The sequence below is a fragment of the Phoca vitulina genome, unplaced genomic scaffold (genome assembly GCF_004348235.1).
Source record: "Phoca vitulina isolate PV1807 unplaced genomic scaffold, GSC_HSeal_1.0 scaffold19, whole genome shotgun sequence".
Taxonomy (NCBI): Eukaryota; Metazoa; Chordata; class Mammalia; order Carnivora; family Phocidae; genus Phoca; species Phoca vitulina.
Window position 1 is genome coordinate 11,687,798 of NW_022589722.1, and position 23,646 is coordinate 11,711,443.

Here is a 23,646-nt window from a genome sequence, read left to right on the forward strand (position 1 = left end):
CATGACCTGAGCCAAAGGCAGACGCTTAACGACTGAGCCACCCAGGCGCCCCTGCAAAGAATTCATAATAACACCTGCAGGCTTGTCCCACCTTCAGAGAACAGATTTTGGAAAAAAATATTTTTGAACTAATCCGTGATTGAGCCTGACCTTAAGGAACGTAGACATTCTCTCCTGTATCTCTCTGGTTGGTGACTGTGGAAAGGGTTCTCGGACACTGGCTGCCAGCTGCCCCCAAGCTCTTCTAGGAGACAGAAAAGCCAGCAGGTAATCAGAGTATAGAGCTGAGAATATTTGCTTTTTTATCGGGACTCTAATATGACAAGGCCAGAAATATAGCAGATCATGGCTTTTTTTTTTTTTAAAGACAATTTTTTTAGAGCACCGATAGGTTTACAACAAAATTGAGAGGGAGGTACAGAGATTTCCCGTATACCTCCTGCTCTGCACATGCACAGCCTCCCTCACTATCAACACCACTCACTAGAAGGGTACATTGTTTTTTACCAAGGATGAACCTACATTGACACATCCTAATCACCCTAAGTCCATACTTTACCTTAGGGTTCGCTCTTGGTGATGTACGTTCTGTGGGTTTGGACAAACATATAATTACATATATCCATCATTCTGATATCATACAGAATATTTGTATTGCACTGTAAATCCTCTGTGCTCTGCCTATTCACCTCTTCCCCTCCCCACCCCACCTTTGGCAGACACCGATTTCGTTTCCGTGTCTGTAGTTTTGCCTTTTTGACACCATCATACAGTTGGAATCAAACAGTATATAGCCTTTGAGATTGGCTTCTTTCACTTAATAATCTGCATTGGAGGTCCCTCCATGTCTTTTCATGGCTTGGGAGCTCATTTCTTTTTGGCACTGAATAATACTCCATTATCTGGATATACCACATTTATTTATCCATTTACCTACTTAAAGACATCTTGGTTGCTTGGGTCATGGAATTTGATGAGGAAAAAAATTCTAGGGATGAACGGGTCTGTTCATTAATGTGTCTAATACTGCGGTGTTACCATGACTCCACGTAAATATGTCTAACAGCTTTAGAGCTGAAGAAGAGATAAATGAGGCATGGATTTTTATAAATTATTTGTGTGGTCAGATGGGGTGAGAAACAGGAATATGCCAGTTTCTTATTGAAACACCAGTTCAGCCAGTGACAAAACATTCCAGTTAACAGGAAGGACTATCTGTGGGTGCAGTGTGAGCACTTAGTCACTGCTGGGCAAGAGAAAGTAGGAAATGGAAGAGGATGATTTCAGTAGAGCTGAAGGAGATAATGCCTCAGTCATTATTATTATCAGCTAATCATTGTTGTTTTTCCATCATATACTCCACATCTTCATCCTTGAAGGGCTTATATCCGAGGCAGATGAACAGTGCTCTTTCTGCCGACTTATATTCCTAGTCATTGAGAATATTTGAAGAATATGCTTGTGTGTTGGCGGGAGATTTAATCTTCCCACCTATGTTTTTAGTCAAGGAAATGTTAGCATCAAAGTACATTTTTGTGATTTTGACTATTTTGTTGTGGTGGAAGTGAAGAAAAAAATATTTTGACTATGTATGAGACAAATGAAAAATCTACCACCTGACTTTAAAAAATAACCAGTGGAGGTTGACTTGGAAGGTTTATTTTTGTGTTATCAAGCCCTAACAGAACTCTGAAAGTTCTGAAAGAAACTTTGGGAAGAACGATTTGAGAATATCAACAAAACGGAAAAAGTTTTAGATTTTGCAGGAAGACTGGCTTGCCCGTTCCCTGCTACTCACCTCGAATGGTTCTAAACTCTGAAAACAACATAGAACAAACACATCTGCACATCATTAGCATTAAAACAAGGCCCCGTAAGAAGTCAAAGTATCCTTCAGGAACAAATTGGTAGAGTCTCAAATCCTTTCCAAATTGCAGAAGAGAACATGTTTTACCTTGCTGGCATCTGACTGCTAGCCCGTGGAGAATACCTTCTGTATACATATGTATGGATTTGATTTGTGAAACAGGCCCTTTTTCCATCATAACCAGCGGAGTCACAGCGGAGTCATTCTCAGAAAGCATGCAGGCAATCAAAATACTTTCAAATCCCAAAAGCCAAAGAAAACTAGCTTTTGGTTTATTTACCGGCGTGGGTCTTTCTAAACATTTTCTTTTTTAAACTGGCCCTCAAGGGCAGTAAGCTAGGTCTCTGTTAGGCCCTAGTGGAGAAAAAAGATAAGGATTAAAGGACGTTCAGCAGGGATGTCCTGCAAATGATGTCTGCCTGAAGATGACCAGTCAGGTAAGTCTAATCAGGCAAATGTGAACAGAGGACAGTCTGTGTTCATGCAAAGCAACCAAAATGTTCTCAGCAAAATGCTTATCACAAACTCAACTAGGTAGCATATTTGTGAAAAACAAACAAACAAACAAACAAACATACATGAGGGTTTTTCCCCATCCCAATCTCATTACTGTGTGTCAGCCGCGTGCTAGATATTGTTGAGGGAATATAAACATTCAAGAAATCAATGGGTATTTTTTGCTGGACCTGTAATTGTTGACATAGAAGCAGGTATTCGATAATAAAGGGTAAGTTCAAAATCTGTGCTCCACAGAAAGAGAATGAAGTGACTTAAACCAAGTTGGCGTTTCAAATCTCTACAGAATTCCGTATTTTGTAAAGGTTTCCTTTGCATTTTATATGCCAAGAGACCAACACACACAATGTTTAAGTAATTAGTATCACTCAGAAGTTCAAAGTTGAAAACAACTTGAGAAAATCAAATGGTATTATTGGCAAAGGACCCGCTCGTAATGTTCTAAATGCTGTATAGGCAGCCGTTAAAAATAACTAAATATTAAAAGAACTGAAATAATGTAGATGGTGTCCAGATATGGGGACACTGACTGTATTTTGACCATCCCAGAAGGGGCTTCTTCAGGGAATTCACCTGTATCAGATAGTTTAAAGTGTGGTTGGATCCCATGGACCCAGAACAAAATATCATTGTTTAATGGCATCTCTCCTTCTCTCCTTAATAAATGTCTTTAGACCATATATTCATCTATATACATGCAAAGTGGGGGTGTGAGAGAAGGCTTACCAAATCCCAGAATTTAAAATTTATGGAGTTTTCACTAAACCATTGAAGAAGGAATGGGGCTCCTTTATTGAGCCCCTACTGTATTCCAGGTCTTTTTTATATAACCTCTACTTGTCACAACTATCTGGAAATTAGACAACACTATCGCTATTGTGTAGAAAGAGAAATATAAAGTTAATTGGGTTTTTTTTTTTTTACATGTTTTTAAGATTTTTTTTTTTGTGAGAGAGAGAGAGAGAGTAGGGGGAGGAGCAGAAGGAGAAGGACAAGCAAACTCCATGCTGAGCATGGAACTCGATGCTGGGCTCAATCTCAGGACCCTGAGATCATGACCTGAGCCAAAACCAAGACTCACACGCTTAACCAGCTGAGCCACTCAGGCACCCCTGAAGCTAATTGTGCTTAATGAATTTTTCCAAGGTTACCCAGATCAGATTTTTAAGTGAGGGTTGCTTTCAAAGACCATATTCTTCCTTTCACAGCTCATATGCAAGCATACTACCAAGCTTACTACCAAGTTGGCTGTACCAACTCGAAATTTAAAAATAATCAGTGGTGTTTATGGTCCACGGTTAGCAAACGCTAAGTCCTGTCCCCCTTTCATCTGAAACTCCTCAGTCCTCTTGATAATTGAATTGCCAAGCCTGGCATTTCTTATGCCATCTAGGGAAAGATAGAAGGTTAGCCAAAGGAGGGAAAAAAAACAAGAGAAAGAATATTGGATCTGTCTACTCGGTGGTTGCTCTTAGAAGAAGTAAAAGGAAGACACTTGTTTTCCTACTTTTTTTTTTGTCTAAAATGGAAAAGGGGTAGCATGGAGTAAGGGTAAAGAGAGAATATTGGTGTAGCGATGATGAAGAAAACAGAGTGTAGGAAAGGTGGTTTGGGGGTTATTTCTCCATCTCCCTGGCCATCCCACCCTTCACTGAATGAGAATATTCTTTTTGGCTTTCAGGCTGAGGTTGTCATGCGAGAAGTGTATATTAATTTCATATTTTCTCATAACTTTCTTTTGAGGATAAGCATTTTGGTTTTCTGCTGTTTATTATTTCAAAGGCATCTATATGCTAATATATCTTATGCTAATTATTTTCATGTTTTCCCCTTAGGTTATGCTTCATATCACCCACTGGGGAGGATCATCTCTCATGAAAACTTTCAAATTTGATTTTGAAAATTATTCAGAAAAATTTAATCCATGCTATCTCCCAATGTAGGAAAGAATACACTCTGGAGGTTCCTGTAATTCAAAGAAAATGGACCGGGATAACATTTGGGTTCTCATGCTACCAAAATCCTCTTGAGAAGGACAGCCAGGTACACAAAGCATTTAACATTGTGACATTGAAGTGTTGGAAGAATAATTTAAATAAAAGTCTAATAATGGGGTTTTAGAAATTGCTAAATTATTATGTTTGATCCAGAGATGAGAAAGGAAAGGCTGTTTTCATTCTCTTGGCGTCTGAGGTGTAACTGCTTCTACTGCTATAAATACCATATTTTAATTATATGTCATCATTTCTTAGCATCATTGCTAGAAAGTTAATTCTAATGATATGAATGCCTGAAGCTGAGTATCTGCTCACAGGAAGAATCTGGTAAAAGAGGAATTTCATATAAGCTAGCTTGATGTTTTCTTCCAGCTTTTTCTTTACAGAGATTTTTGTTGTTGTTGTACTTTGTTTTGAGAGTAGGTTGCAATTAAAAAACAAACAAACCATAAGACCTTAGCCAATTAACCTGTCTTAAAAACATTTTTTCGGGCATCTTCTGTGGAAGATAACCGAGGCTTAAAAAGTGACTCCTCGACATGAGATATTAAAACTTAGATCACTTTGGAGGGTATTTTACATTTCCCCCTTGGTTCAGAATTAGATGCCTTTTGTCCCCGAGCACTTCAGGGGTGCAAAGAAAAGGCCCCCATTTCACCCTTCTCTGTATTGTTCTCTGCCCCGCTCTGCACTTAGGGCAAAGCAAAGAATCAGAAGCACTGGGGAATTCATCCTCCAGACTTCAGTTCGTTGTGTGTGGCAGCCTCCTCTTCACCTGCTCTTCTCTCTACCTCTCACTAGCTGCGCCCAATTTCAGTTCTAGTTTCTAAATGCTTTCCCTTGGAGGACCTCAACGATGACTTCATTCTGTAAGAAGTGCTGCCCGGCAGCAGCTGTTTCTCCTCTTGGCTCCTGTTAATGCCTCTCGAGCCTCCGAGGCCGCTTTGTCAGGAGGAGAGTTTCCTTTCAGGGTGGGAAGAAAGGTCTCCTCTGAAAGGGAGCCTGACAAGTAACCGAGGCGCTCCTCCAGACAGGGGGGGCTCAGAGGGCACCTACTACAGGCAGGTGTAGACAGGTGCCCGGACCACGTGTGCTGGGACTGCCAGCCAGCATTTCAACACTTAAGTCGTCACCTCTCCACACATAGGTAGAATCACGGCTGGGGATACGTGTGGTAAATTGGTTAGAAAAACTGATTGTCAGTTAAAGGCACGCTAACAGTTTGTTGAAACCTGGTACATGCTGTTGCAATAGAAGACCTGCCATAGTTGGTGTGCTAAGCCTTTGTGACCCATCATTCTTTTCTTTTCATTCTACTTATTTGCCTGTGACTATAACCAACTAGCTACCCATCTTCATCTTCCCTTTTAAAATTGGGTTCAAAGAAGGATTCATTGAACTAACACATTCAACCTTAATGCAGCCCCGGCTAAGAAGAAACTTTCTCTTCTTGCTCTTCTCTGAACGTAATTCAAAGACAATTCAAATAGAAAAGCAAGTCGCGTGCAATTCGGCTCCAAAATTTATCAGGTGTGGGTGAACCATGCCGTCTGATGAGGGAGGCTGCTCTGAGTGTATTCTTCCCTTCATGTACTAAATTCCCTAAGGACAGGACAGATCGTTATCAACACCTGTTAGCCCGTAGCTCTAGAAGGTGGCTGTATTGTGTGGACTGTCAGCCAATGTTTGGTGGGCATGACTCAGTCCATATTAGCAATGAAATTTGGTTCAGCGCAGCTCCTGAAATGCTGTGATCTGTGAGGAGCGGGACTCCTGGGTCCTGTAATGCTCAGGGGACATGATTCAAAGCACACAGCTTTGAATAATAAGGACTAAAATCAGATAAGCCTGGAGCTGAGGCCCACATGAATACCTTCTAGTTTTCTGACCCAGATGAGTTTCTTGATCTCCTTGAGCCTCATTGTCCTCTTGGCTAATATGGGAGGGAAAAAAAAAATCACATTTTATTTAATTATTTAGCTGCGACGATTAAATGAGACAATAAATTTGCATGGTGCCCACACCTAGTAAATGCTCAACTAATGGTCACTACTTCTATTATCATTATTTTTACTAGTGATACTACTTTTAGGATTGTTATTATTGTCATGATTAATGATATTAGTGGCTGGGAGTAATGCTCAAAATTTTCCCTCAGGGAGAACTTAGGTAGTGGAAATCAAAAGATGCACACATTAGATACTTTTTCTGCTAGTAACACAGGGCCTAGGAAATGAAGATGTGGAAAAACTCAAGTTTTAAGTGTGATTCCCTGGAAGCCTCTGAACCATCACAAAGTGTCCATAACACGTTCTGTGGTTAAATCTATGATGTCGCACAAGGTGAAAAAAAAATTTTTTTTAAGTCCACCAAATTGTACTGCTTGTATCTAACCAGATATATTCAGGTAAGATAGGACAAAAAAAAAAAAAAAGTCACTTGGATCCTGCCAAGAATTCAGACGTCCCGCCCGTGAGCTGGCTTTTCCCCTTGTCTTTCGGGTACCCGAGATTATGAAAGGCTGTTTTGTGATTGGCTTCCTATGTTGCTGGTAGTGGTGGCTTGTTGATTACAGGGTACAGTTTGAAACTCCTGAATCTCATGAGGCGTGGCATGGATCAGAACGAAGGCTTTCTATAAGAAAAGCCGTCCTGGGCGCCTGGGTGGCTCAGTTGGTTAGGCGACTGCCTTCAGCTCAGGTCATGATCCTGGAGTGCCTGGATCGAGTCCCGCATCGGGCTCCCTGCTCGGCAGGGAGCCTGCTTCTCCCTCTGACCCTCCCCCCTCTCATGTACTCGCTCTCTCTCATTCTCTCTCTCTCAAATAAATAAATAAAATCTTAAAAAAAAAAAAAAAGAAAAGCCGTCTTGCTGGTTGAAAAGCCCTCATGAGCTGCCAGGTCATCTTCACGGAGCCAGAACACCGTAAGAAAGCCTGCAGTTGGGTCTGTAGGCCATTAAAAAGTTTCAGCCTCACTGCCAAACAAGAGAAGAGTAAATAGTCTTGTGTTTGCCTCTGAAACACATGGCTCCACACAGACAGAAAAGTCAGATGTTAATTAAACCTTCACAGGGTTAGAATGGATCATGCCATTACGTATTGGAAACTCAGTTTTGACTTCTACTTGCATGCCCCCAAAAAGACCTGCAAATGTATTTGCTAACAAAGATTCTTACTGCATACAAGCGTCTTTTAAAGTAAAATGACAAATCTTTTTTTCTTTGTATTTGGAACGGTTCTAATCCCCACAGAGCCTTCATTAAAACAATATCTTGAGTATATATTTATATGTTTCATTTACTTCTTACTGTTTCCTGTGGATTTCCCTCTTTCACGAAGCCATCCCTCAAAGGAAATGCCGACAATAAATTAATATCCACACCCTGGTGTATTTTGTGGTGTTTCATTTTAATCATTCACACTTGGATTAAAGTGCATCATCCTTTCCCTTTCAAAGCTTAGCATAGAGTAGAGGCTAAATAAACAGCAATTGAGTGAGACCGCTTTACTAAAATTAAAGCAATACCTTCCTAGATTTTCTTTGCATTCTGTCATTCTTCTGTGAAGTTGGTGGGATTTCTCCTCAAATGGGCAAGATTGGGGATTGTTCACAGTCACAAGTGAGAGAGCAAAATAAGAGAGATTTTCATTTATAAGATTGCCTTTCTCTTATCTAGTGGTCTTGCTTCCCAGACTGTCCGTCTGTCTCTGGAAAGCAAAGTCAATAAAAATGATTCGAGCTGGCATCTCACAAATGTACACCCTTAAACCATGAAGCAGTAATGCTGTGCAGGAAATATTTTTCTGACCTTTTCAAATTGCATCCAACTGTCTCGGGAATTTCTCAGTGACTAGAGGTAATAAGGTTCAATCCGTTTTACTGGCTGGCTTCAAATTTAGTTCCTCCGAATCTCTAACTTATCTGTTCTTTGCATCTTGGCTCTGGCATCCATTCAGCACAGAAATCCATGCATCTAATCTTTTCTCCTACCGCCCCCCCCCTCAGGTTTTGCTAAAGGATCACGCTGTGGAATCTACAACCGTGACAATTCTGCACTTATTGCCCCTTGAAAAACAAAATATTGGCATGGAAAGGTTAGTGGGCATGTTGTCTTTTCAGAAGCCCCTGTTGAATTTAATTAGCTTGTAGATTTCATCTCTGTCTTACATTTCAGTTTTTACCTATGTGATTTATGCCTCAGTAATCTTCATTATGTAAAACTTTTTCAACTTAACTATACCACAGGCACCCCGTAGAATATTAAAGAGGCAAAAATATGTGAATTTCTTTTGTGTTCAATTGATTTTGATTTTTTTATTCTGTGAGTCCAAATGCAATGGACACATTCTCCTCCAACACCCCCCACCTCCGCCCCCGTAAGGATGGGAGTCATCCAAGTGTGACGTGCTAAAAGGCAGCTGGGCGGCCCCATTCTTCACTGTGTTCCCTGAAGGAGAACAGAAAACAGAAGCTGGGGACACATTTCTTGACCTCATGAAAGTGTTGGATGTCAGGAAACCTTGACAAGGAGTTAAAAAGCTTGTCTTCTTTTTCATATTGAGAGCATCTCCATGCTGAATGTGATTCTGGGGCAGTATCAGTGTTTCCTCATTTGTAGGACACACCAAATTCAACACATACTGTGTCTTGTTGCTCCCCTCCATCGCCTTCAGACTGCCTTGTGCAGCGGTGATTAGAATCTTGGCTGGAAGTTCCTGTGGTCAGTGGAGCTTGGAGCCTCTTTCTGGAGCCTCTCTGTTCGTGGGCAAATAGCCATCAGCAGGAAGAAATCTTTTTGAAGTTGCCCTTCTAAGAGCCTGTGTTTGCTTGCACAGTAATTGTCAAGTTTGATCATCGTAAGATATTTGGCTTTATAGAAATGAGATCATTTCAAACAACTCTATTCAGAAAATAGGTTTAGAGGGAAGAGGATGAAGAGCAGGCATTTTTTTCACTCGCAGCAATGTATTTTTTTCTGAAAAGAAAGTGAGTATACTTACGCAGAAGTTCATCTTCGTAATAGCCTAATTTTTTTTTTCATTTAAAAAAATGGAATTGGTGAAAGTTAAAAGGAATTGTGCAAAGTATGTTTAAGAATATGAGTGTCTTTGGGGCGCCTGGGTGGCTCAGTCGGTTAAGCGTCTGACTCTCGATCTCAGCTCAAGTCTTGATCTCTGGGTCGTGAGTTCAAACCCCGTGTTGGGATCCACACTTGGTGTGGAGCCTACTTTAAAAAAAAAAAAAAAAAAGAAAAGAAAAAGAGGATATGAGTGTTTTTTGAAGTTGCTATTTTGTCTTAGGAAATTCAACCCATCTTGATAATAGATGTTGACCTTGAAAGGGACAACAGTCCTAATGTTGTCCTTCTACCACCCGGTTGTGGTTAACTGGTATTTTGTTTAGTAAAGACGAAGTATTTGGGCAGTTTTGCAAAATCAGATTTACCCACTATTTGCAATGTGGTGCAGTGTTTTTATCCCCAGCTGGGGCAGAATGAAGACTTCCAGGTGAGGTACTAGAGCAGGTCTGTTCCTATTCTTGACAAGTGGTACTCCTGATAGGTTGTTCATGCAGGTGTGTATACGCCTGTGCACACGTGCTCAACCATGGATGGGGCTCAACCATAGGTGGGGCGTGCAAGGTATGCTCACTAACTTGAATTTGGGATTGGGAGACAACAACTCCAAAACCAAATGGATTTGAAGTTCTCCCTGGGGACCTCCTATCTTAGTGAATTGCAGACTTGGCCATACCCATGAACCCTCTCAGAACAGGAGGTGGCTTGGCCTAGGGGTTTGGATTTTTACACGTTGAGCACGTCCTCTTTCCCATTTCTCAGATCTTCCCTACCCTGCAGGACCTGGAGGTAAAACAAAATCAGTGTTCAGCCCTTCCCCTGTAAGTGTAAAGTGATTTGAATTTGGTGGAAGAGAGGAATGAGGTGGAGCAGGGGTCCATTTGTCATGGGTTATTTTGTCTTGCTGGGTATTCTGAGAGTTTGGGGCATGACTGGAGGACAAATGAGGAATTTCCAGGTGGAGAGGCACAAGGGGAATGAGAAGCCTGATTAGCAGTGCCATGAATAGGAATGGTTGTTTCTTATTGGGTAAGTGCTATTTACTGGGTGTGCCCTAGATGACTCAAAACCACACACTTCATCTTCCGAGGAGCCCAGTAAGACGGGCCCAACTATTCTCAATTTACCAATTTACTGGGGCACAGAGAAATGCTTAAAATGGTTGAAACTGAGTCTGCTTCCAAGTGGCAGGGGCATGGTGGGACGAGAATTGTTTTTACGTGAAAAGGAAGGAAATAACTCACTTGTACCCAATGGGCTTTTGACGTTTCCTCTTCCTCTTTCCCCCTCCCCTGTCACCTCCTCCTTTTTCACTTGGCTTCTCAAAGAGAGAACCAAAGGAGACCAAATTGTTAAAGCACCGTCCCACTGTGTCTCCTGCAACAGGACAGACATTCTTTTCTCCTTAGTCATAGAGTTGCTTTTGGTAGAGCTACTTACTTCATGATTTTGGAAGTTTAATAAGGGCCAAGAGTTCTGCCTCCAGGGGCTTATATTATCTTCACACAAGATAATTTTTATTACCCTAAAACAATCATACAGACGGCAGAAGATGGTGATTCTATGCTGTCCTGACAAGCTCACGTTCAGCCCGGCCTAATCTGTCTCTCATCTGAGTTAATGACTTACCAGGGAGAAAGAATGGATTGAGGGGAGCAGAGAGACAAAGATATTTTTTCTGAGTAACCCAGCACAACTGATTTCTACAAATATTATGTTTCTAAATCAGGACTGAACTCCTTCAATTAAGGTCTCTTCTCTTCTCCTATTTGCCTCACATATCAATATTACAAAAACAAACATCCCCGATTGCCGAAGCCGGCTTGCTGTTGTGGCCCTGGCTCAATGGAGATGTTGATGCCCGAGGATTCAATTTCACTCTTACAGCGATAACTAATATACTCCAATTTGTTTCTCAGTGAAGGGGCTTGGTTATTTATTCCAGGGAAACTGGGCGGCTTCTGTTGCCACAGCCTCAAGTAGTCACTGAGACCGAGGCTGGTATCCTGATGGGGGCTCCTTTGTTCCCAGGCATATCAGAAGACAGAAAACGAACTCAAATCTTCAGCAGGGTGGTAGACTCTCAGAAGCTCCATCAGCACCGTTCACTGCAAATATATCTCTTCCTAGAGTGGGTGCTCTGAAAATTTGGACTGCATCTCACTTGTAATAAGTATCCCCATTTAAAAATTTCAAACAGAACTATGCAGGAAGCCGCGCGGTTTTAGATGGAAAGATGATTTCAAGGTACCTCCCTCTCCTCCCTCTCCTCCCTCCCTCTCTCCCTCTCTCTCTCTCTCTCTGAGGTCTCTTAAATATGCATGTGATCCCAGCACAGAATTCTTCCATGAAAGCCTTTATGTTTGCACAGGTCCCCTTCGATTCCCACTATCATCCTTACTGGAAATAAACTCAGAATAATCTGAACAAGGAGAAATTGTTCCGAAACTATCTGCCACACACAGTTCATCTCCAACACTTTGCTTTCCAGTACTGCTAAAGGAAGGAAGCTGATGGCATCGGCTTTAAATCTATAGATTTAGTTGTGGGCACCTGTCTGGGCTTCTGTGATATACTGGAGATCTCCACTTACTGTCCAGGTTGCAGAAGTATTTATTTTTCCTTAATTGGAACCCCACTGATACCCCGTGGGATTTCTTCCCGTTGGCTAGACGATATATCCATATAGACGCAGAGCATAGCCACTGTGGTCTATGATAATATTGTAGTCAGAAATACCAACATGGGGATCAAAACTAAACCAACACCTAGGCTAATGGAGTTTCTAGACTGCCTTTAATATTATTAGGAACTCCCCCATTTTTCTCAGTGTTTATCTTTGGAGTTAAAGCAATGTCAGGAGAAGTTCAAATTGAATACGCTTTATCAGAGTGTTTCCTCTTCTGTTTAATTCTTCATCGTGTTGCTTCCAGAAGCAAGGGATGACTGATAAAATTACCAACTATCACACATAATGAACAAGTAAACAAGAAACACAAGAGGTTTGGGCACTCTGTGTGGAAATGTTACCCTCTTATTACATCTTCTTTTTAAGTGAATGAGTATAAGAAGATCAGCTTTATGCAAATGACTGGAAAGCTTAATTTTATTAAAATTAAATTAATTAAATGAAATGAACAAGTAAATCCCTTTTATCTTAACTTTCAGTGTCAAAACAGGATTCGTCACCTTGGACATCAGAGGGCCCCTTTGTTGTCTTTATTTGTGGTTACAGCATTTGCTTGTCCCTTGTGCTATTTTTATTTTTGTCACTGGAGTTCATGAAGACTTAATCATCAGCCCTCTAATTTTCCAGAAAAAAAGAAATATGTTGATTTATTGAACTGGCTGCAGAAAGAGAAGAAGAGGAAGAAGAAGAAGAGGAAGATCAATCTGACATTGTAGGTTAATAGTAGGGAACAAAACACATTCATAATTAGAAGAGAAAAGGACTTCCCTTGTTCATTCCAGTTTATAATAAAAAGCCCCTCGCCAAAGTGTCTTAGAAAATAATGCATTCAGACTGAGTCGAATTACCGCCTAGCCGATTCTATTTATCTGTAGCTTAAAAAGCAGCTGCGTTTTTGTAAAAAGCAATGAATGTGGCAGTCCTACTTAAAGGTAGAAGAAAAAGAACACCCCTTGTTTTGTAATAAGGGGATTTTCAATTTAAAAGAGAGAGCGAGCCTGTTGTGTGAAGTACGGTTATTACATTCACTGTATTCTATCTCACCCACCAGGAGGCTAATAATGAAGGGCTGGGGAAGGAGGCCAGTGCTACGAGGGTTATCTCACAGCCTCAGATGCTGGATAAGTCGAAGGAAGCAGAATCGCTTTTGGATGACATTCAGAAAGGCCGGAGTGATTATTTGGAAGAGAAAAGCCTGCCTATTTATTCTTTTCCAAGGTAAACAGTTCATTTCATCTGTCAGCTGCATGTTTCTGTATAAAAATATGTTTATATAAAGATATCTATAAAGTTTGCCTTTTTAAAAAAAATCATTTTAGGTGCGTGAATATTCCCCTGGCCTGCCCGTCCACTGATGAATTATTAGCAACCTGCCCTAGACAAAGGATGCACTGGAGCTCCACCACACCTAAAGCCATGCTTTGAAGGATCTGCCAAGCTCACTTTTAATCATGAGAAAGAAATTACCCACATGGAGTCAGCAGAAAATGAGAAAGTAGAGCTCGTGCTGCGAATAATTCCAGCAAGTGCCAAGGGGCTAGTTGAGGAATGGCTTCATGAAGTGAATATCTTTAGCTTGTACTTAGGGTTTGGTTAGCGTGTAATCATTTTCTCTTTTAGGAGCATTGACGATCGTGCGTCTTTCCTTACTAAAGAGTGCTCACAGCATTTGTCAGGACATTGACAGATTTAATATCGGCCTCATCCTTGTTGTTATTTACTATGACTAATTTTACATTTGCAAATATGCAAAAGTCAATTTAGGCGGAGGGGCTCTCCGGAGCCGAAGGCTATTAATCGCTGTACGTGTTTGTGTGTCTCGCTGTGAGTGCCCGTCTAGTACTTTCTGTCTCTGTGTATGTATGTGCCCTTGTTCTTGTCATCTCTCCGTTGTGCTCGTAGGTTGGGGGGTTAGGCCAGCCAATGTGTTCTCAGATGTGGTCAGAGGCTTTCATTAGATTTTTGGACCAGGAAAAAAGAATGTGTCACATCATGATTAATGGTCAATCTGAATTTTCAATTCATATGAAAGGAGAAGGGGGAGGAGGATAGGAGCCCAGTGATGAGACTAACCTTTTCCCTTTGGGAAGAGCATGATTCAAATTAAACATCACTTTCAGTGTGAAATTAGTTTGAAGTCTTCTCCTCCCCTCCCCCCCACCCCATGCCTGGTTTAACCCCTTGGTGCCTTCTCCTTCAAAGAGGACCCTTCTGTGCCCACGTTTGCTCCCAGGAGGCCATAGCTCCTCTTCTTTTGTCTCATTTTTCTAAAGATCAGGTCCAAAAAAACAAGAAAAAAAAATTTTGGATGTTTCACTATTTTAAAAGCATCATTATTCACAAGATACGATTTCCCCCAAAACATGTTATTTCTTTGTGTCCCAAACTAATGTTTCCAAGAAATAAAAATAAACAAGTAAATAAGTAAATATGTAAGTAATGTTCTTCTTTTAAGGATAATTTTGCCAGGGAAAGCAGGGGATCTTTTCAGAAGACCTTTTGAGGCCCCCCTGCTTTCCGGCAGTTTCTGCTAGCCCAGGCAGCCACAGGGGAAGAGCAGCAGCCCCAAACCCCAAGTCTGCTCTCCATTCTCTAGTTTCCCACATATCCGAGTCACAGGATCACCATGTCAGCCTGCAGGAGCTTTGGCCGCGAGCAAGGACATGCCTGGACACTCCGAAACTACCCTTCAGTACATACATACTGGTCCAAGGACTCAGGCCCAAACTCGTAGAAAGAACCCGCTGTCTGTGGAAAGGCTAGGCAGCTTGCCCATCTGTGCCCATTCTCGATGCCGCAGTTAGGCATCGTCAGGATGTGATGTTCTTTCTGCAGTTTGGTGGCTTGCAGGGATAGGGAAGGTATAGAAAAGGCTAAGAGACAGGCTGGTTCATCCAGTATCTTTTCTTTTTAATCACTTCCCTACCGGAAGAGAGGTGTGGCAGGGGAGGGGAGCCTGCCGGGAATGGCCTGTGGGGGGGGGGGGGGGGGGGGGAGGCAGCTGGAGTGGGCTGTGGCAGGGAGCGGGGGAGGCAGCTGGGTGGGTGAGGTAGGGGAGGGGAGGCAGCTGGGGGCAGAGGTAGAGGTGGAGTGGGGGAGGTGGAAGGTGGAGGCAGATGAGCAGCTGTGTTTATTTTAATACATATCATTTAACCCTCACCTAAAAACAAATTGGAGAGGTTTGGGAGTGCATTAATCTGGACCCAATTAGCATGTCTTTCTCCTTCAAAAGTGCAACCTGAGATTAATGAATATAAAGTAGAGTTTCAGATGCAGTGCTTAAATCATTTGCATGTTTCATGCATGATAATTGAATTTATGTATGCACTTCCTTTCATTTAACTATTTCCAGTCTCCTCCCTGTGATTCACATAAACCAAGATTTCATTAGAGTAACCTCCAGGTGGAAATACCTTGCCTAGACTTTACTCCTCATGAGAAACTCAAGTTCTTGTTTCTTTTATTTGACTTTGAAGAATACAGTATTTTTTAAAAAGCAAAGGGCAGTGCTTATTAGTCTGGGGCACTGTTTTAGGAATTGGTAAATAGGCATTCCAAGTTTATTTTTGAAAGGCCAGAAAACCCACGGGGACTTAGGGCATTGAGTTATCAGTGGTCAAAGAGACTTGGTTTCAGTGTGCTCACTTATAAGTGCATTAATAACTCCACGAGCAATGTCACTTGAATGCAGCATAAAGAATATTCTTGGGCTCTGGGCCTGAGTTATTTCGATCATTGAGAGCTTGAGTGCACCATATTATTTCTGGCATCGATATTGGCTTCTACAGATGGGGCTGGGGGGATGGCGTCTGCCTCCACGGAGGTCTGCAGATGAGCTGCTAGCACTTGTGGTCTCTTAGCGTGCTCTAGGGTTTCTCTCTCTCTCTCTCTTTTTTTTCTTTTTTGTTATTTAGGAGTAGAAGGCTTAGTGCTGACTTAGTGTAAGCAGGTGCTAAGGCCCACCCTGTCCACCAGCTCCAGAATGCAAAGTCTGAAAGCTGGCGGTGGGCCATAGGAAAGCATCCTGGGGAAGAAGGTGAAGCAAGAGGCTTGAAAGAAATCCCCTGGTTTCAGTTCGCGTCAGTGATTTGTCTGTCTTCCGTCTTTCCTCCTGTGTTTCTAAGTCCAGTGTCAAAGTGATAAGCTTTTCTCCAGGAATTCTTCCCAGTGTCCTTTGTTTTCGGTGAATTCAATGGTTGAGTGTTGCTGAGTGTCTCTGGTCTTGTTTCTTGGTCCTTGTAGCGAAGAATGTCGTTGAAGGATAACATCTTGTTAATTTGTGATGTCACAATTTAAGTGTGCTTCCTGTCACTTATGTGTAGTTTAAAATGTTCCTTAATGTAGCATGAAATGATTGGTTAGCTTTGAAATGGTTGTGAAGTCATGTGAAGAAAATAAGTTTTGCATCCGACCAAGATAAATTCACTCTAGTGCTTTATGGCTTTTTATTCCTATGTGATAGTAATAAAGTCTCATGTAGGGATGGAAGCCATGAAATACATTGTGAAAAATCATCAACTAAGAAGGGGCCATCAGGATAGAAAACGTTGCCTATGCGGCTGTGAACGTGCCGGAGCAATGATTTAGCGGATAGCTCTGCTACATGCTTGGTGTTTGAGTTTCCTTATTCTTAGATTTCTGACAGCTAAGGAATCTAGGTTATGAGAGTTGATTCATCTTCGTGATCATCGATTTACATGCACATTCGGGTTTGCACATTTCTGTTTATCATACATTTTTCTCCGTCTTCGATTAACCAGTGCGCTCTGGGAGAACTGTTAGGAGCCCACCAGTCTGGTAGGCAGCGGTCAGTCCTCCTACGGCTTCTTTCTCCTATGGTGGTCTCTATTCTGAAACAAAGAAGAAATAGTCAAATCACACTTGCCCTCTTGGAAATGTGGTCCAGATTGCTCTACTCCCAAGCTCCAAAAAGGTATACGTTGCGTGGGCTAGATCGACACCTCCTCAGATCCATCAATCCACTAAACCCCTTCCGGTTCCAGGTGTAGCGCGGGAGAGAAACACCTACTGTAAGAGGGAAAGAGGAGGGCTTTGGGGTGGAGCCGGGTTCTCCCCTCTCTACCACTTCAACTTCGAGCCCTGGAGCAAGTCATTTAACCTCTGTGAACCTCTTGTGATACACCTTGCAAGGTTGTTGTAGGGATTAAATGAAGTAATGCATACAGTACCTAACAAATGATTGAGCGTGTTGGGAAAAAAGCCCGTGAGATATTTATTAGTTTTCGGATTTTCCTCCTTCTCTTCCCTCTCCCCTTCCCCTCCCTCCCCATCTCCTGTCCTCCCCTCCCTTCAGACATTGGTCTAAAAACAGTACCTTTGAGAGAGAAAACAGTTCTTCTAGAATGTCTAGCTGTACCTCCTTTCCATACGTGGCTTAAATGCCTCGGTGGGATTCATAGCTTCTTTTTTTTTTTTAATGAACTGTTTTAATGTTGATGATTGACCTATTTCACTGTTCTTTTTTTCTGTATATATATTTTTTCCTTGAACTGTTTTAATATTGACTGTTGACCTATACTCCTCTTTACTGGTTTTCTGTATTTTTTTCAATGAGAATTCTAATAAAGATTATTTTTGTTATCTTTTGCCTCTCCATTTCTTCCACACAATGGGATTTTAGTTTGTGCTCTGAAAATGGGCTGCCCCAGGAAGATAAATGCTGCCTTTTCCTCAGAAACTGCCCACTGGCAAAAGGCTGAGTGGTATCCTCCCCGCATTTGCATATCAATGTGCTTGGGGAAATTTGTCAGTTCCCTTGTAACTGTGGTGCTGGGTTAACTTCTAAACATAGAGAAGCTATCGTTTGACTTTATCACTAAAGTCTATAGAATACTTGTGAATAAAGAAAAGGACTTCACAAGTACACAAATGCTGAAACTTTAAAAAAATTACAGAATGGTGTCAGTGTATTGCTGTGTAAAATATAGAAGATAGGGAAAATCAGCAACACCATATCTGTATGCAGAGTTATTTTATTATAATTTAACTTATTTATTATGATTTATTTATTTATTTTAGAGAGAGAGAGAGTGAGTGTGCAAGTGGCAGGAGGGGCAAAGGGAGAGAATCTGAAGCAGACTCCCCGCTGAGCGGGGAGCCCTACATGGGTCTCAGTCTCAGGACCCATGTGATCATGACCTGAGCTGAAACCAAGAGTCCGCAACTTAACCCATTGAGCTACCCAAGCGCCCCTATTTATATATTTATTTTTAGAAAGGGGGGGAGGGGAAGAGGGAGAAGGAGAGAGAGAATCTTAAGCAGGCTCCATGCCCAGCACAAACCCTGATGCGGAGCTTGATCTTACGACCCCGAGATCATGACCTGAGCCAAAATCAACAGCCGCATGCTTAACCAAGCCACCCAGGTGCCCTGAATTTGTTCTTTAAACCCCATGCTTACCTCTATATATCCCAGAACCTAGTAATGACCCTGATGCTTAGGGACATTAGGTAGGTATTCAGATAGTTGTGAATAAATGAATGGGAAAGGAAAGAAGGAGGAAGATGGAAGAAAATAGAGAAGTAGAAGGCCATATCACCCTAAGAAATATATTGTATGGATAGGGAAAAAGAAAACAGCCAACACACATACATAGTTAAAGGTGAACTAAAAGAAAGAGAGTTTAATTCTGTAGTGGCTAAACATTACTAAGTCGGTCAAGATAACATGTAATGAATGGTGTATACAAAATTACTATAGGGATCCAAGCAGGGAAAGTTCCCTAGAATGTGAGGACTGAAAACAGTAGCCAGATTTCCACAGGCAAGAGTCAAGGATTTAAATATTTATCAAGGAATTTATGAAAAGCTCAAGTGAGTGGTTCTTGGAAAATTTTCCATCCTACAAAGTATTCTACGTGGGAGAACATATTTATTTCTAAATATCTTCCCAAGTACCATTAAAAGCAGATAGTAGATTTTAATGGACACACTTGCTTAGATTAATCACTGCTGAGTCTCAGTGGGCTGCAATTAGCTATCACCCATGTGGGATGGGATGAGTCTAAGTTGCCAGCATGCCCGTGATTTCAAGGATAGGTATATATTCGCTCAGTTTCTCCCCTCCTTTATTTTTGTGTGGTTGTATTGAGACTCTTATGCTTGCTGAAACTACGAGGCCACTTGTGCAATAGTGGTTGCCTTTGAGAAGGGCTCAGCATCCCCCAACAGCTCTGGAGAGTGAGTCTGCCACTGGCCTTTTCGGAGTTATTGGTTGGCAATAAATCTCAGTGTACGCTGGTGTAAGGTGCATATAAATATGTTGGCCAGTGGAACAGAATGCCTCGGTAAAAAGGGATCTCACTCCACGAGTGAATGAGTCCATCTCCGTCTTGCCAGTGGTCACAGCACAAGCGGGAGACCCGAGCTTTCCCCAACAATATCACCTTAGCCAAGAGAGGCTAACTTTCGTGGGATCTGGGATGGGGCAGTTTAAGAAAAGCCAAATTGTCTTACACATCTGAATCCCAAAATGTTGCAGTTGTTGGAACTGTGAGGCCCTCTGAGAAGGTGAAATACAGAGATCAGAATTCTTCTCTCATTTCTTGGATGGTCCCAGCTACTCTGAATCCATGGTTCAAATAGCAAAGCCTAATCTTTTTAGTCACAATTTGGACCTCACCAAGGAGGCATGTCCTCTGAGGTGTCTTTGCCTGAGTGGGAATGGGCTCAGGCAGGCCCACACCCTCACTTGCCTACCTTTATCACCAGAGCCACTCCCGTGCACATGTAAGGCCTGACTAAGGGGGAGGTCCCACCAGCCGCTCCGGGTCACAGTGGGGTCCACACAGGAGAACAGAGCCCCAAACCTCAGTGAGCACCACATAACATGACCCTCTTGGTCATGAGCTTCAGGTTTCCCATCTTCAAACACATTCTTGGAATCAGATCCCCCAAGGGTAGCTATGCCAAAAGGGGCTGCCCCAGACCCATGTTCTTCTAGATTAGACTGTCCTTGGATTTGAAATGCTGATGGTCAAAGGGTGGGGTGGAATGGGATTTAAGAAAATCTCTCACGATTTTACTGGAAGCAGCCACCAAGACATATGATGAGCCAGAGACACAGGCCACTCACTGATGCCAGGCCCCCTTACCTTTCTTTCCATCTTCAGTCTGTATCAAAAATACAAAATAAATTGGTTGGTTTAAGCTAATAAAATTAGCCACGTTTCATTCTTTCATTCCATTAGGTTTTTTTTTTTCCCCTCTTTCATGTGTTTAATTAGGCACTAAGAAAAAAACACTTTCTAGCCAAGAGATTCATAAATATTCTGGGAGTATGTTTTAGTAGAGAATATGTAAGTGAATTACTGGTCACCTAAAATGAGGTTCCAAAATAAAGGCTCAAAATATATTGATGACTTAATTGCTTGCTTGAGTTCAGAGTCTTTGCAATCACACACAAGGCCCCGCATGGCCTGTGTTCACCCCCCACTCTCCAATCTCATCTCCTATCTGTAGCTCATCCAGTCCAGCCCCACTGACTTTGTGGTATTTCCTGAATGTACCAAGTGTGCTTCTACTTCAGAGCCTTTGAATTGCTGTCCCCTCTCTCCAGAACATTCTTCTTGGATTTTTACATATCTTACTTCTCACCGCCTCAGGTCTCTGGCCGCAAGTTTCCTTATCAGTGAGACCTGCCATGACCATCCTCTATAAAATAATAAGTCCTCTCGTCCTCCAGACGCCCACCACCTTACCCTTACTCATCTTTCTCCACAGCTGACACTTTTCGTCATCTGATGTACTCCATATTTACCTGCTTTTGAAATAGTGATTGATGATTATCTTTCCTCAGTAGGAAAACAAGCTCCAGGAGGCCAGGACTGCTTTATCCCCAGAGCCTAGAATTGTATCCGCACAGAGTAGACTCCCCAATATTTGTTGAGTGATGTAATACCATCTGGCACTTTCTGGCATCTACGTGTCAAGACCCTGGCATTATATATCATAACAACAAATAATCACTTCCATGTCTCACCATTTGAGTTAACCCTGCTTTAAGCATCATCTTGTAAGACACATAGCTTTGTTTTTCTAGTTTCCCCTCTTAGAGTAGTGCGATGTGCATTTTTGCCTATCACTTTTATGCCAGTTCTTGCTTAGGATAAATTTCTTCACTGTGGAATGACTGTATCAGAAGTTTATGGGCAAAAAAAAAGAAGTTTATGGGCATATATTCCCAAATTGCTTTCCCGGTGTGATGTACCAGTCCACACTCGTAGCAGAAAGTAGATGTCAGAAACTTTCTGCTAGACTTTTTAAAATCAGTATTATGCTATTTCTACCAAGTTAACCAGATTCTTGTGCTCTCTTCATTCTTTTTCCTTCTTCCTGAGAGTGTCAATGTGCTATCTTTATTTACTTTTTTCAACTTTGATTCTAGATTTCTAGGATGCAATAAATTATTTTAGAAATGGAAGTCTAAAATCATATTCTTTAACTCCCCTATTCTACATATGAGGACATGAAGTTCCAAGATCATTCTACTGGTAGCAAGCAAGGCTAGGAGTGAGGGACTCCGTACTGCTCTCAAGTCAGCACCTGAAAATATTTAAAAACCATGAGCCAACTAATAGGAATCAGAGTACATCACGCTCTTACTTATCAGAGCCTACCTGTTCCTCATTAAAATAAATGTCAGAATGTCCACAAGAGTATCTCTTGATGTTGAGAGATTAGCTATATTTATGGTGCGTAAGATATAACTTTTAAGTTGAACTACCTGTTCCACTTGCTGTATTAACTTGTTCTAGAATCTTTTGTTTATCTTAGTCTCTCTTGCACAATCTGGCTCCTTCACGTGTATCTTCTTTCCAAATTTCATAAAATTACAAGCCGACCAAGAAACTAGAAGCATTCATTGCATATCTTTGAATACAAGTAAAACAATTAGATTGTTGGTCTTTTCACCAAAGAATAAGATCTTGTGCCTCTCTGGAGCTAACACAAAATGGTCATTTGGAGACTCTGTGGAAATGACTATTCAAATCAGCATATATATTTGTAAAAAGCTATACACCTTTGAGGACATCTATCTTCATGGATAAACACATAATCTCCCATTTCTCTGTAGAGAAATGTACACTACTGAAAAATTTGGAATTATATATTGCCTTTCCTTTGAAATCCTCAAAACTGGCCCCATATATTTTTTCTCATGTATATATGCCTTCATAAGATTTGTTTTCAGATAAGGTGCTCATACCTCATTCATAAATTGAATTGTTATGAGAATGCCATAGCTAAAGATCAGACAGTGGTTAACATCCATGGTAAACAAGAGCAATGAACAGAGCCCTCTTTATTTCCAGACAGATCTTGAGGGATGAATCAATTGATAGCTTAAATAGGACACTGTGACCTGATAAAAAGCATTAGTATACAAATATATGCCTTACCCTGGGTGCCTACTCTAAATTCAGGAAGTCTGAAATTCCAAACGACTTATGGAGAATACACTATTATTTACTGATAGGCATTAATGGCTCTAAAGAAAATGTAAGAGCCCAGGTGAAATAAATAACTCAATTGACAGGAAGACCTCCCAAGGGAACTAGAATGACTGAATTTAATAGTCGTTCACCATAGTTGTATGGGGCAAATGTGTACATGGGAGTGAATCCATTTGTTTCAGAACAGATTTGTTAAAGGGCAAAAAATAGTGAGGCTCACCCAAAAGAAACCAGGCCGTGCACACACAATACACACGATTCTGCAATTTTTTTTTTTTTTACCTTAAATATGTATTTCTTGGTTGTGGCCCCTTCTTACAAGATTGTAGAAAATAATTTCAGTAAATATTTTTCTCAGTTTTATCAAATCCAAATCCTTAAAGCCAGCTACACCCCCAACATCTGTCAGCAGCTATACCATCTCAAGTCGAAATAACCTTCTCTTAAGACATTGACAGTCTCTTCCGTTCTCACTTCATTTCCATATACCCTCTCCCCCTCCGAGGTGCATAGGAGCTAAGAAAACAATAATCCACCAACAACCTGTCTTCGGACCATGTCTTTTACATACATCATCTTGATTAATCCTCTCAACAACCTCACCAGGACAATTTTATCTTCATTTTTATTTTTCAGGTTTGGAAACTGAGGGACCGAGAAACTGTGATTCACCAGGCTGCTTTTCACAGGATTCTCATTCTCCCCCACCAATGGCAGTCCTCAGACCCAGGGCATGACTCATCCTAGGTGTGCCAGTTATAAAGATATCGTCTCTCAGCTCCAAACCCACCTTCTGTGATACAATATGATTCTTTCACTTCTACTACTCAGAGGTTTGAGATTGGAGTGAGTGCCCAACACCACCACCACACCACCTCTACACACACACACACACACACACACACACACACACACACATTTCCTTGCTTCCTCTAATGGCTTAACCTGCCCAAGAGAGAGGAACTTGGGACCCCCAATCACTGCCCCCATAGCTGATTTTTTTCTGTCCGCTGTTGCCAACATTT

At 41.5% G+C, this 23,646-nt stretch overlaps 1 long non-coding RNA gene across 8 annotated transcripts in view; it reads left to right on the forward strand.

The window, feature by feature from the left end:
* LOC116640130 overlaps positions 1-14,231 on the forward strand; it is a 101,520-nt gene extending 87,289 nt beyond the window's left edge. For 7 of the 8 annotated variants that reach the window (XR_004300967.1, XR_004300970.1, XR_004300968.1 and 4 more), the window contains 4 exons: positions 4,327-4,426; positions 8,387-8,475; positions 13,199-13,365; positions 13,467-14,231. This is a non-coding gene — a long non-coding RNA (uncharacterized LOC116640130). The remainder of the gene's footprint in view (positions 1-4,326; positions 4,427-8,386; positions 8,476-13,198; positions 13,366-13,466) is intronic. The other variant, XR_004300965.1, reaches the window with a different exon arrangement.
* Positions 14,232-23,646: the final 9,415 nt, after the last annotated feature.